Raw genomic sequence first — 6,227 nt, forward strand, 5'->3', positions numbered from 1 at the left:
GCAAGCTAGTCACAACTTACTAACTTTTTCTAGACAATGATCACACATTCACCCCATTGAGAGAGGGATGACACTCTAGAGAGCTAAGAATATTAGAGTTGCACATCAGTCCAAGGTGTGGGGATATAAGATACATAACTCACAATAGAGAGAGACTATAGAGATTTGCTAGCAGCACAAGTAGTACTTGCTAGCATTGAGAGACTAACCAAATGCTATACATGCACCACCTCATCAAGGATGCATGATATACTATATTCACCAATCTTGATGGATGTAGTTAGATAGGATTGCCTTGCATGGTTGTACCCTTGACACTATAATAGCCTATTATTTTGTCACATAGGCAATACTATTTAATGCTCCATCCACCCATCCCTTTATCCTTCCATTCACATTGTGCTACATTTGTACTACTATATATAATGTATCACCTTTGCATGGTATAACTTGTCTCCAGAGAAACTCAACACAATCTCCTCGAAATATGGATTCCTCAATCCACATTGTAGCTTCTTTTGGAAAGTTTTTCCATTACATTAGGTATTCTTGGAGAGGGTAATTAATAAGGGGTCTCTCTTTGACCTCCAATATTCTCTTGGATTTGTATCTCAAGGGTCCTTAAGTTGGCATTATAATTTGTGCCTTGGAATCTCTATATGAAGAGACAAGGTCGAAGCCATTCATAGTAAATCAGAACTCCAAGCATTGTTGGATGAGGCCTAGGAGGTCTATAGAAGATTCATAATACAATCCACTCAATAGCTATTGGACCTCCAAGCACAATTAGATGAACATGACCTAGAAATAAAATATATGGAGTAAGAAGTAGAAGGGTTGCAAAAACAATGTTAAGAACTTCAAGCCCAATTGGCAAACCTCATACTTTAGTTGGAGGAGGAAAGAGCTAAGTTAGCCCTCTAAATATGGGATCTTGTTATTATGATATTTAGGAATCTTTTAGAGTGCCACTTTCTACAAAGTAGTTGGTAATAACTCTTTTTCTTTGAATGTACAATACTTTTTCTCACTAGATACATGTTGTACTTTTGTTTTTGGCTGCACTAAACTTTTCCCAAACTTTTCCCTCTTTTGGGAATGTAATTGTTCCTCAATCTATCTCTTGCCATGTATCAATCTCTTCATCAATTCACAAAGCCATAGTCCTAAAAGTGCAAACATGACCTGAAAGTTCAAACATCAATTAAACAAAGCCATTTAAGGCCTAAAAGTTCAAATGTGACCCACATGCTAGTAGCTACGCAGCATGTGGTAGGAAGAAATAAACTGAAATGCATTTAGTTTCCTTTCAAATTGTTATTTACAACTTAATTATGAAAGACAAAGACAAATCTACATCCCATGGTAGTTGCCATTCTAGTGTAGTGTGCTATGGAGTTATCTCGGATTTATACATTAAGAGTGTAAGGAGATTCATGTAGTGTTATGAACAATATGTTACATGTGTATAGAAATGCCTACTAAGTACGTGGACCAAATTGGCTGGCGAGCTGCTCTTCGTCGATGAAGAAGCCATGGAAGCCATAAGGGACGCGAGAAGGGAGAGTGATAGCAGAGAGGATATGGAGGGAAGGGGAACGAGCGTCCATGACGAGCAGCTCGGAGACCTGGGTGCTGTTGTTGTGGACGAAGCAGAGAAGGTAGCCGTCATCTTCTTCTTGACGTTGTTGTTGCTGTTTTTCTTCTTCTTCTTCTTCTGCGGCTGCTGCACCTGATGCTGCAACTGCCGGCTTGTCAGCAGGTGTGCGAGTACGAGGCCGTCGAGGGACGAAGAAAGGCTCGTTGCCGTGACAGTGCGGCCCGAACTCCCGTCGGCCGACCACGGCCCCCTCCTGCAGGTCCACCTTCACCACCCCGGTGAGCCCTGGGTAGAAGCCCGAGGCCAGATACGCGTACCTGCTCCGCCGCCCGACGTACTTCTGATTGATGGTGCCGAACTCGAAGTTGCCCTCGCAGATCGTCTTCCGGGACGCCCTGCCGGACCTCACGTTCAGCCGCACCTCCGTCAGCGTGCAGTTCGTCCCCGTCGCCGGGATCTCCAGGAAGCGTTCCGGCGGCGACAGGATGGACGTCACCAGCACCACGTCGTCACCGTCCTCCCAGGCGTTTACATAGTGGAGGCAGTTGCAGCCCGGGACGTCGAACCAGCGCGCTTCCGACAGGACCTCCGACGCGGTGCCGTAGCGCGGGAGGAGGCCCAGACGCGGCACCTTCGCCCCGTCGCAGACCACCGGCATGCGCCCGGCGACAAACTCCCAGGGCCGGACGACGAACTGGCTGTCGGGGAAGACGACGAACCGGCGCGTGATGGCAAAATCGTGCACCAGCGGCACGTCCAGCAGCGGCACGGACGCCTCGCCGGACAGAATCCCGTCGGCTGACACGCGGAAGACACTGAATGGTGGGAATGCCGGATTAATCCCGAAGGCCACCATCTCCCCCGTCGCCGGATCCACCTTCGGGTGCGCGCACATGTTTATCTTCGGCCAGCCGTTACCCTGCCGGAACTGGACACGCCCCGCCGTCTCCAGGTCCCCGGCCTCCGTCACCCGCACGACGTAGGGCATGTCGTCCTCCGACATGGACAGCACCTGGCCGTTGAAGTAGCCAACGCTAGTGTTCGACAGGCCCCAGCCCTCTGTAATTGTCACCAGCCCCGCCGCCACGCGCGCCGCCATTAGCGCCATGCGCGCCACCCCCGGCAACCCCCGGAGGGCGCCGAAGAACTTAGGGAAGAGGGGCCTGGCGGCGGCCTCCTCCTGGAGGTGGCGGCTTGTCTTGACGTAGCGCGCGCAGTAGGTGGCCCGGCCGCTCTTGATCCTGACGGCGTGCAGCATTCCGTCGCCGTCGAAGCTGTGGTAGCCCTCCCGGTCGCGCACGTGCACCGCGTTAGGCCCATTGCGTATGTAGATCCCGCTCAGGTCTGGCGGGAGCTGCCCCCTCATCTCGCGGCACTCCGTCGGCGGCGTCTCTCCTACCGGGCAGAAGTTGCCGGACAACTGCACTGCTGGATCCACATCCGACGCCAGCTCCTGCAAGCTGAGGACGGAGTTCACCAGCGTGTCCATCACATTGCAGAGTGTCGATAGGGCATTCTGATCATCCATGTTGGATGCGATCAGTTCGTTGTAATTCAGCTCAGCCGGCTTTGGAGTATGGATCACGCGAGGGGGAGCCTGAATTTGCATCTTCTCGACATGTGTCTTGTGGTCCTGTCTCACCCCGGCCTCTGCCGGGTTGCTTGAGGGAGGAAACAGCAGCTGGGATTGGGAGGCCTGGTCAGGCACTGATTCTCTCTGTGCAGCCTTCTCTTCCTGCAGCTCTTCTTCTTCTTCTTCTAGAGCTTGAAGGTGCGATCTATTGACAGAAGGTCTCAGAGACTTCTCATCGATGGACAAAGTGGCCTTGACAGTCAATGTATGAGTATGGGCATGTAAAGCGCTTTCTTTTGTGAAGGTAGGAAGCTTCGCCCCCAGAAAGCAAGAGGGGAGATGGAGGCACTGCATTCTGGGCGGGGCTGCAGCCTGCGAACAAAGCAAGATGGCAGCCTGCAGGCAGAGAGAGGCAGAACAAAGCCAAGAAACCTATACCTCTGTCTTAACCATATTATTTGCGATCAGGAGCTGTAAACTTATACGTCAGGTGGTGCCGAGGCTCGAGGCTCGAGGTTTGTCCAAACGTGCATGGGGCTCGGGGCTGTCGCCAAGATGGTGGGCCAGAGGCTTATCCAAATTATTGTTGATATTTGTGTGTGCAGAGCACTGTTGATATTTGTTGGTTGTAAAATTGTACGCCAACGCAACCTCTCACGAAGGACCGCAAAGGAATGCGCAATAATTGATACACGCCGCACGGCAACACTCAAATCGAGCGTAAAGGCTACTGAAAAGGCCAAAATTTCGGAGGCGAACGAGCTCCACATTTAGAGCCTTTGGTCGCACCAAGGCTTCCATCACTAAAGGGAAGAGCAAGGGAGGCGAAGTAGAAGAAGAAAAACGAAGAGCAATTTTTTATGTGGTAGGAGCAATCTGAAGATATTTTTAAAGTATATCCTAGTATTTTTGAAAATGAAAAGAAAGTATATTCCATGATTTTTGAAAATAAAAACACTTGAATTGGTGGTCGTATTTTGACATCTAAAAAAGAATGAGACCAGTTGGTTAGCGCTGTCAATGCTACACTACCACCCATAATTTTCAGGGGTTTAGTGGAGGAAATGCAAGGGGAAGCAACCCCCACTAACCCTACTAGTAGCGGCATGACCAAGAGCTAATAGGGGGAATAGGATTCCTGTCCCCCAATTAGCCACTCGAGCTCTTAGTACCTTGGGGACTATCTCTTTCTCGGCCTTTTAAGACCCTCAATACGAGTTGGGATCAATGGCCCAAACTACATCATATGCATACAAAAATTCACAAATGTTATTTTTTTCAAAAGAAAATGCGGTCTAAAAAATAAACCCAACCCTCTATGTAAATTGGGCTTGTCGAAAAATGATTGACATATAAATAGTAGCCCTCATCGCATGTGGTAAAAAATAGTTGTTAGGAAATGGTGCTGAAAAATAAGTTAAAAGTAGCCATCTTATAATTTCTCTTCATTATTTCCTTAAGTTTTTAAATCTCTCCCTAAAATTTTAAATCCTTAGACCCCAACTTTCGCAAGTTTAAGTATTTGTCTTGAACTTCCCTTTTTTATAGGCTTTCTTTCTTAATATTTTAAGTATTTGTCTTGAACTCCCCTTTATTTTTTAGTTGAACCTCCCTTATAGATTTGCAATTTTTTTTCCTTTCTTTCAATTGTAGGTTTTTATAATAAAAAGATTTTGTCAGTTCCTTGATCATATTATGACAAAAACAAAACCTAGATTTCACAATTAAAAAGTTTATTTTCTATTGTAATGATTCACTTCGCAGTAAATCTTGCTTTTTCATGAATGTTGGGCTTCTATTTATTCATGGACTTGGCCAAGACTTCAAACTTTCGAGCTTATTTCAAAATTTCACTTGTGGATAGAAAACCAACTTGATAATGTATTAAGAAGTTCAACATTCCAAAAATGGGTGATAGTTAACTCATGTCTAACCAATAATATGATGGTTTGCTTCCAACTCCAAGAGCCACATTGGACATATGAGCAAATTGACTTGTGAACCTATATATACAACTAGAGTAAAGAAGGGTAGCTGTGACATTGGATTGTAACATTGGACATGGCATGCATCTCAATAAAATGTGCCCCTTATTGCCCTCTTTCCCCCATTGGGACTTAAGCTACGAAGCATGCTTGATAGCTAACTTGCTTAAATGAAATAGCATGGTTGTTTCTCAAAACCATTTTTCTCTTTACCTACAAGTTCTCTCTTGTCAACTTTTATCTCCAAGACACTTATGACTCACTTAATAGCATTCTTAATAGTTTTATAGAATGAACTTCCTATTACATAAGCAATAAATGGAGGGGTTAGGCTTCCCCACCAAAAAGGGGAAAGTAAAACCATTGATCAAAACCAACTAATCAGGAATTTGAAGGAAATCTTTTATAGAATGTAATAGCTACCTTTACCTTTCTAGTAGCACCTAGCAAAGTAAGGCAAAACTTCATAGTATCTTCGACAAATAGTTGGCACGATAAGCTTTGTTAGTAGGCCTACTAAATGCATCTTGTTGGTTGTTATCCATGCTCACTTCGTGCTTTTGAAAGCAAATAGAAGCCATAAATTCCCTTTGCGATTCATGAAAGAAAAGTATAACCAACATATCACACACACACACACACACACACACACACACACACAACACACACACACACACACACACACACACACACACACACACACACACACACACACACACACACACACACACACACACACACACACACACACACACACACACACTCTCTCTCTCTCTCTCTCTCTCTCTCTCTCTCTCTCTCTCTCTCTCTCTCTCTCTCTCTCTCTCTCTAATGACTCCCCCTCCCAAAAAAATTCAAATTGAAAAAAAATTATATGCAAGCTTTAAGTGTTGCTATTTTTGATGCCTTTTGGTTTAAAAAGTTACAAGTTGTGAGCCCCATTTGATGTTAATGTAGATGAACTTTGATCCTTTTATGAGAGAGAGAGAGAGAGAGAGAGAGAGAGAGAGAGAGAGAGAGAGAGAGAGAGAGAGAGAGAGAGAGAGAGAGAGAGAGAGAGAGAGAGAGA

At 45.8% G+C, this 6,227-nt stretch overlaps 1 pseudogene; it reads right to left on the bottom strand.

The window, feature by feature from the left end:
• Nucleotides 1–1,481: 1,481 nt before the first annotated feature.
• On the bottom strand, nucleotides 1,482–3,527 carry LOC148037185 (zeaxanthin 7,8(7',8')-cleavage dioxygenase, chromoplastic pseudogene; annotated as a pseudogene).
• Nucleotides 3,528–6,227: the final 2,700 nt, after the last annotated feature.

This window comes from Lygodium microphyllum, chromosome 4, assembly GCF_053477565.2.
Source record: "Lygodium microphyllum isolate KBCC chromosome 4, Lygodium_microphyllum_v1.1.10, whole genome shotgun sequence".
Classification (NCBI taxonomy): domain Eukaryota; kingdom Viridiplantae; phylum Streptophyta; class Polypodiopsida; order Schizaeales; family Lygodiaceae; genus Lygodium; species Lygodium microphyllum.